Genomic DNA, 8870 nt, shown 5'->3' with positions numbered 1-8870 from the left:
TTATAATTTTCATTAATTTTTAATTCGGCTTAAAATTTTCGAATTCATCACCTTTTTTAAATCAATCTCTGGATGTTTCAAAAAGCTTAATTCTTTAATTTCCAGAGAATTCATTCTTTATGGAATGAGTAAGTGAATGTTTTTTAATTCCTTTTATCATAATTTGAATGAAATTCCGTTTAAAAAAGTTTTAAAAAATTTTAAAAACAAAATTTTTATTCAATCTATTTCAGTTGTTCATTCAATTTGTAATAGATGGATGAATTTAAAATTATATGGGAATGTTTGCAATTCTTTTTAATTCAATTTGTAATAGATCGAAAAGGATTATTCATTCATTAATGAATGGATTCTTGAAATTAAAGCACAGGAAATAAAATACGTTTGAAGAAAGTGTAATAATAATTTCGATATTTTGGTGATTTTTTACAAACCGATTTAAATAGAATATTTGATTACATTGTGAGAAAAAATTGCTTAAATTTCGACCAATACTGTATACCGTTACAAAAGTAAAATGTTCAAATTCTTACCTGGTCTTAGCATATAACAAATAAGTAGAAACGCCAATGAGGCCGCTTCAGCACATCCCAACAGAGAGAACTCTAGAGCTCCCTGTAGAAAATTGAAGACTGTTGTTATCATGACGTGGGCCGTGCCCAGGAAACGCGGAAAGAGGGGAAGGGAGGATAGGATAGTGGTATGATAGGAGACGGGCGGATTAATATTATAAAATATTAAATAAAAAGGATTCTAAAACATGAACTTTGTTCGTATTTTTGGGTGGATAGAGTATAAAAGGAAACAAGAAAAGTATGTGGAAGAAAAGAATTGTTTTGTGTTGTTGCCGGTTTTATGCTGCAGCTGAGTGTTCGGCTGATGTCTGCTGTTGTTGCTTTATGATTTATATTGTTTATTGTTGTTGTTTTTTTACTGCACTTTGTACTTTAAACTATTTTATTTTTTCAGTAAGTTTTTTATAGTTTTTTTTTGTAATGATTATATGTTTTATTGTGGTTTTTGTTGTTAAAATTTATAGTTATCAAATGTTACGTTCATTTTTTTCTGCCAGCCCATTGCCGTAGTGCAGGGAATGTTTTTGTTGTTTTAAATTTTTAATAATTCGTTTTTTATTTATTGATAAGAATTAGTGTTTTTGCAGTTGTTGCTATAGTTATCACTCTGCAAAATCAAATTGGAATAAATTGAGATGCTGTTATATTCATTTTTTTTTTGTATTTTAACTTAAAAGTGCAAAATGTTAAGCCGCAAAAAATCTTTATACACTGTGTTAAATTCGTTTAAATGCGCAGTACATTTTAGTGTGACAGTTCATTGTCATGAGATTTAATTAAAATTGTAATATTTCATTAAAATGTATTTACTTTATTAGATTAAACATTTTACTTGATAAAAGGATGCCGAACTATTTCTATCAATAGAATTGGTTAAAAAATTGTTGAATTCATTTTGGAAATGCAGCGATAAGAATTATAATTTACTGAATTAAAAGCCAGAAATTATTATATAAAAAATAAAAAAATAATTGGGGAACCCATTTTTCGAAGATTTGATAACCTACTACACAACAACTACATAATTTATACTAATGTAGGGTATCCTTAACCAGCCTGGATCCTTTCTATACATACTTTAATTGTTTAAATCCAATAAACTGTTACCTAGAAAATCTCAAACAATCCTGAAACCCTGAACTTGTGTAGGTACACCTAAAATTTTAAACAACAAACCTTAAAAGGTCGCAACTATTTAAAACACGTTCTTTAAAAGAACAAAAAAGAAGAAACTTGTATGTTAAACGAATTCCACAGAGTGTATGATGATGGTTGGAAGACGCCAAAATCTGACAACCGCCACCGTATACTATTTTTTTTTTTTTGTATTTTGTATACATTTGCGTTTTATTTCATTAAATACACAAGAGTATAAAAAATTAAATAAATAAAATAAAATGTATAAAAAATCAGTAGTAGAACAAACTAAAAATGAAAACAAAAAAATATATAAAAATATCGTATGATCGGCAAAATGTTTTTGTTTGTTTTCATTTTGTAGACGTTTTGTCTTTTTTGTCTTGTTTTTATTTTATTTTTTATTTATATTACTCTTTAACACTTTGTTGTTGTTGTTTTGCAGTAAATTGCACATGAACACTCATACACACTTTCAAACAAAGTAAAAATGGCAACAACAATAACTGCTCAACATTTATGCAACTTTTAGGATTTGTTTGTAATTTTCTTTCTTCGCAGGAAAGTTAATCAAGTTAAGTTTTTTTTTTTTTTGTTTAAATTTATGTGTATAACCAACTATACATACAAATCATAATCATGATTTGTATAAATAACTCTTCTGTAATTTTCATCTTACTGCTTTAACTTAACAACCGGCATGCAAAAATATGTTTAAAAACACCAACCATTAATTTGTTTCTCATAAATAGTTATTACACTTTTTAATTATTTTTTGTCTAATTTTTGGTTAAATAATTTGTTATACTTTCTTTTACATCACTTCTTTTTTGTTAATAACAAAAGCAACAAATTAATTTTTTAAAAACACACAAAATATCGTTTTAATTTATTATTGGCCTGTCTGCCTTCACAGACATATTAACCACCACCGTTCCAGACAAGCTTTACGTTTAAAATGTTTGCTTTAGCTCAATAACTCTTGTTTATTAATTAATTTTCAATTAGAATTTATTTATATTTTCTTTTATTTCGCTATTTTTTCACTCTGTGTACGACACGACACATTGTTGTATCTTCTACTACGTCTGATTTACTTCAATTCAATTATAATACAACGACAACAATAAATAATAAAAACCAACAAATTTGTACTCGTACTTATAGTGGAGATCCCAAACACAAAGAGCGCAAAAAATAAAAACCACTTTCTTTGCATATCAGCGCAGTAATGATAATTGCGGTTACAAAAAAGTACTTTTATTTTGTAATACATACTATTTGGTTTAAGTACTAAATGTTCGAATTATATCTGATAGATAGATAGATAGATAGATAGATATAGATATAGATAGATAGATAGATAGATAGATAGATAGATAGATAGATAGATAGATAGATGATATAGATAGATAGATAGATAGATAGATAGATAGATAGATAGATAGATAGATAGATAGATAGATATAGATAGATATAGATCGCTCGCTCCTCGCTCGCTCGCTCGCTCGCTCGCTCGCTCGCTCGCTCGCTCGCTCGCTCGCTCGCTCGCTCGCTCGCTCGCTCGCTCGCTCGCTCGCTCGCTCGCTCCTCGCTCGCTCGCTCGCTCGCTCGCTCGCTCGCTCGCTCCTCGCTCGCTCGCTCGCTCGCTCGCTCGCTCGCTCGCTCGCTCGCTCGCTCGCTCGCTCGCTCGCTCGCTCGCTCGCTCGCTCGCTCGCTCGCTCGCTCGCTCGCTCGCTCTCTCGCTCGCGCTCGCTCGCTCGCTCGCTCGCTCGCTCGCTCGCTCGCTCGCTCGCTCGCTCGCTCGCTCGCTCGCTCGCTCGCTCGCTCGCTCGTTCGGTCGGTCGCTCGCTCGCTCGCTCGCTCGCTCGCTCGCTCGCTCGCTCGCTCGCTCGCTCGCTCGCTCGCTCGCTCGCTCGCTCGCTCGCTCGCTCGCTCGCTCGCTCGCTCGCTCGCTCGCTCGCTCGCTCGCTCGCTCGCTCGCTCGCTCGCTCGCTCGCTCGCTCGCTCGCTCGCTCGCTCGCTCGCTCGCTCGCTCGCTCGCTCGCTCGCTCGCTCGCTCGCTCGCTCGCTCGCTCGCTCGCTCGCTCGCTCGCTCGCTCGCTCGCTCGCTCGCTCGCTCGCCTCGCTCGCTCGCTCGCTCGCTCGCTCGCTCGCTCCTCGCTCGCTCGCTCGTCGCTCGCTCGCTCGCTCGCTAGCTCGCTCGCTCGCTCCTCGCTCGCCTCGCTCGCTCGCTCGCTCGCTCGCTCGCTCGCTCGCTCGCTCGCTCGTCGCTCGCTCGCTCGCTCGCTCGCTCGCTCGCTCGCTCGCTCGCTCGCTCGCTCGCTCGCTCGCTCTCTCGCTCGCTCGCTACGCTCGCTCGCTCGCTCGCTCGCTCTCCCTCTTCCTGGCTGCGTGGCCCCCCCTTTCTCGCCCCCTTTCCCCCTTGCTTTTTCTTGCCCCTCTCCTTTCTTTTTCCCCCCCTCCCTTTCGCCCCCTTTTTGGCCCTGTTTTCCCGTTTCCTGTCCTCCCGTCCTTTCCGTTCGTCCTCCTCCTCTCCCCTCCCCTCCCCCTTTCTTTTTTCCCTTCCCCTTCCGCCTCTCTTTTCCCTTCTTTTACTCTCTCCTATCTTTTACTTATTTTTAATTGATTAATACTAGTACTAAGTACTAAGGTAACGTGGGTTGTGTACAGAATAATCAAAATGTATTTGCACGAGTTTGTTTTTGTCTTTCTATTATATTTTCATCATCATCAGAACATACCCACGACGACAACATAAAATCGAATAGAATACATTGTATGTTGTACATTCGAGAGATTTTGATAAGGAAAAATACATATTGATAATGAAAAAATTTATGATGTTGGTGTGAAGAACATTTAAATTAATTCATAGAGTTTTTGTCGGTCATAGGCTTTCTTTTTTATTAAAATAATTTCCTTTCGCACAGCTTCTTAAAATTTTGTATGGTTTCTCCTGTGTTATCTGTATAAATGGCATAAAAATTACTCTTTTTGTTTTCATCTCTCTTTGTATTTAAAATACAATATGTATGAAAATTTGTATTTCAGTTTATTTTTAATGGAAAATTACTTAAATATTTTTGTTGGATGTTGCAGATCTACTATGTATGTATGTACTTCGTGATGCATAAAGAGAATAAATACATTCATACTGTAATTGCTTTGTAATTACTTTATGCAAAATATATAAACAACAAAGTTTAAAGATTTCAAGATCAATGTTTTATTTTCTTCTGACATACTAAAATTAGATTTGTATTTTACATATTTGTAAGGGAGTTTATTCCAATATAAAGTATTTTACTATTCGTCTATTATCTATTAAATGAAACGTATACTTATTTGATTTTAATTAGAAATTTAATTATTAATCATACGCCATATAATGATGACATATGGCCTGTTATTTTTGGGGAAAATTTTCGAAATCATTAAAAATTCAAATAATAAATACAACATTCATATCATAAATCAATTTATTTAAAAACTACATTAAATTAAAACTAATCTTTGATTATTTTTTAAATATTAGACGGTAAATTTTAAAATACAATTAAAATAAGTACCTAAAAATTTTAGAGAAAATTTAGTAAAAACAAATTATATCGCTACATACATATACTTTTCGAAAAAAGTCGAAAAAAGTCGAAAAGTCGGAAAAAGTCGAAAAGTCGGAAAAAGTCGAAAAGTCGAAAAAAGTCGAAAAGTCGAAAATAGTCGAAAATTTTAAAAAAGTGGAAAAGAGGTCAAAAACTCTAAAATAGTCGGAAAAACTCGAAAAAAGTAAAAAATAGTCGAAAAAAGTCGAAATAAGTCGAAAATAGTCAAAAAGTCGTAAAAAAATCGAAAAGTCGAAAAGTCGGAAAGAGTCGAAAAGTTGAAAAAAGTCGGAAAAAGTCGAAAAAAAGTCGAAAAGTCGAAAAAAGTCGAAAAGTCGAAAAAAGTCGGAAAAAGTCGAAAAAAGTCGGAAAAAGTCGAATAGTCGGAAAAAGTCGAAAAGTCGACCATTTATAAATACTAAAAGTCGAAAAGTCTAAAAGTCGACTTTTAAATAAATGAAAAAGGTCGAAAAGTCGAAAAATCGACTTTTCATAAAATGGAAAAAGTCGAAAGGTCGAAAAGTCGACTTTTAACTAAATGCAAAAAGTCGAAAAGTCGACTTTTCGTTTCAACTATAGAACCCTAGTTACGATCGTAATGCAGAATACACACAATCGTTAAGCATTGAAACAAAATGGAAATGCTTCTTCTTTTTCATACGATTCCGTTTCTTGTTGGAATAGAAATTTTCGATCGTAGCGTAACTGAATGCGGAAAACGTAATCGAAATGTTGCATAGGGGTGATTATATAAATTTTGAAAGCTTAAATATGTATACCCTTCTCACGAAGGTGGAGGGTTAATAAAAGAGTTGCACAGAATTTCATTCCAAACGGAAGTGGAATTATGTTCGTATTTTGCTAAAACAAATCCACCTTTTTCAAAATGGATTTGATATTTGTTTGTAATTAATACATTTTTCTCACATTTTTATATCCTTCACATTTATGAGAAGGGTATATCGTCGCCTGAAACGCAAACGGCCCAAACTAACCAAAAATTCAAAATCGATTTTATTGTTGATTCTAATGTATTGCATCAAAACAAATGTCCACTCCTCCAACCAAAATTATCGATATTATTGACAAAATACAAAAGGCCCTATCTACAAAAACATTTAAATGTTGAAGGTAAAAAGTCCAATATATCCATTTTTATATACGCCATTGTCAACTATCATAACAAAGTATAGGTTTCACTATTAAACAATTTATTTAATTACTACAAACAATTCGCGCTGATAGAAACAAACTTTTCAATTTAAATAGTTTTTTGCACCTCCAGTAAAATTTTTAAAATGTTAGATATTACCGTTTGCGTTTTAGCTGACGATATACATACAGTATTGTTCGAAACCTAAGCAACTTTTTTTGGCATTGTATACAAAGTGCTATATTTTCTATTTTAATTGATTTATTCAAAATTATATAATTGATAATAATATAGTATGTGTCTACATTATAATAACAACAACAAAAGTTTAAATCCATTTCGCTGTGAGTTATAAGAAAATAATAACTGAATTAACTCCATAAATAGCTGTTCGAAACTGAAGCAACTTTTTGATCTTCATATGAAAATCTTTGATCCTTTTGAGTTCCAAACACATTTATGGAATAGATTAGTTACTAGTGTAGTTCGTAATGAATCCCAATCGGATTTTAAGCCACTCGCCAGCTGTAATGTTTTCTAAAACCGCGAGTTTCAATGTACTTAATCCTTTGGTTTATTTTGTTGGCCAAAAATGTCCCAGAAAGTAAAACAATCCAATTTATTTGTATTTCAACATCAGGACTTACTCTACTCACTAAAAATCTTGCCCCATAACCTAAAATTTTGCTCTCTATTCATTATTGGGCCTTTACTAAAAGCGTATATTGTAATATTTCCTTCAGCCTCTGAGGCTCGCATACTCTGTTTGAATTTAAGACGGAAAATGTGGACCCGTTTGTAAATAAAACTGTTTTTATTAGTCTTGCGTAATCTATTTCAATATTCTACCCAAAATTGTACAAAATTTTTGAAAAAATCGAATTTCTTTAAGTAAACTCTGTGCCATGTCACTGCGGGATTCATATGCGGTTACATCATCGTACATTAAAGACTTAAAAAAGCATGGAGGTCACACAATTAAGGTTATGGGCAAGATTTTTAGTGAGTAGAGTAAGTCCTGATGTTGAAATACAAATAAAATTGGATTGTTTTACTTTCTGGGACATTTTTGGCCAACAAAATAAACCAAAGGATTAAGTACATTGAACAGAACAAATTACTTTGTTGCGATTTTCAGCATGATAACGAACCAAATCCTTTAGCAAAGTTGATCTAAGAGTAGTTATCGTATAATGGGACCCAAATTCTTTGATTGTCCATCAAAATCTCCTGACTCAAGCCCCTTAGAGATGCTGTTCGGCATTCTGAAGCGCTGGGTCGAAACACGCAGTTTTAGAAAACATTACAGCTGGCGAGTGGCTTAAAATCCGATTGGGATTCATTACGAACTACACTAGTAACTAATCTATTCCATAAATGTGTTTGGAACTCAAAAGGATCAAAGATTTTCATATGAAGATCAAAAAGTTGCTTCAGTTTCGAACAGCTATTTATGGAGTTAATTCAGTTATTATTTTCTTATAACTCACAGCGAAATGGAATTAAACTTTTGTTGTTGTAATTATAATGTAGACAAATAATATTATTATTATCAATTATATAATTTTGAATAAATCAATTAAAATAGAAAATATAGCACTTTGTATACAATGCCAAAAAAAGTTTCTTAGGTTTCGAACAATACTGTATATATATATATATATACAGTATTGTTCGAAACCTAAGCAACTTTTTTTGCATTGTATACAAAGTGCTATATTTTTTATTTTAATTGATTTATTCAAAATTATATAATTGATAATAATAACATTATGTGTCTACATTATAATAACAACAACAAAAGTTTATTTCCATTTCGCTGTGAGTTACAAGAAAATAATAACTGAATTAATTCCATAAATAGCTGTTCGAAACTTAAGCAACTTTTTGATGTTCTTATGAAAATCGTTGGTCCTTTTGAGCTCCAAACACCTTTATGGATTAGATTAGTTACTAGTGTAGTTTGTAATGAATCCCAAGCGGATTTTAAGCCTTTCGCAAGCTGCAATGTTTTTTAAAACTGCGAGTTTCGACCGAGCGCTTCAGAATGCGGAACAGCATATCTAAGGGACTTGAGTCGGGAGATTTTGATGGACAATCAAAAAATTTGGGTTCCATTACTCGATAACTACTCTTAGATCAACTTTGCCAAAGGTTTTGGTTCATTATCATGCTGAAAATCGCAATAAAGTAAGTTGTTCTGTTCAATGTACTTAATCCTATGGTTCATTTTGTTTGCCAAAAATGTCCCAGAAAGTAAAACAATAAAATTTTATTTGCATTTCAACATCAGGACTTACTCTACTCACCAAAAATCTTGCTAACAACCTTAACTGTTTGACCTCCATGTTTTTTTAAGCCTTTAATGTACGATCATGTAACCGCATATGAATCCCGCAG

General features: G+C 33.8%; 1 long non-coding RNA gene across 1 annotated transcript; it reads right to left on the bottom strand.

Annotated features, from left to right (window-relative positions):
- Positions 1-844: 844 nt before the first annotated feature.
- Positions 845-2432, bottom strand: LOC119604989. The gene is made up of 2 exons (XR_005231558.1): positions 2392-2432; positions 845-1182 (listed from the first exon to the last, which is right to left on the bottom strand). It is a non-coding gene; the product is annotated as an uncharacterized LOC119604989 (long non-coding RNA).
- Positions 2433-8870: the final 6438 nt, after the last annotated feature.

Source organism: Lucilia sericata, unplaced genomic scaffold, assembly GCF_015586225.1.
Source record: "Lucilia sericata isolate MDLA Ls3-8-SP2 unplaced genomic scaffold, ASM1558622v1 Contig000448F_arrow, whole genome shotgun sequence".
Lineage (NCBI taxonomy): Eukaryota > Metazoa > Arthropoda > Insecta > Diptera > Calliphoridae > Lucilia > Lucilia sericata.
This window is presented reverse-complemented; position numbering and strand designations above follow the sequence as displayed.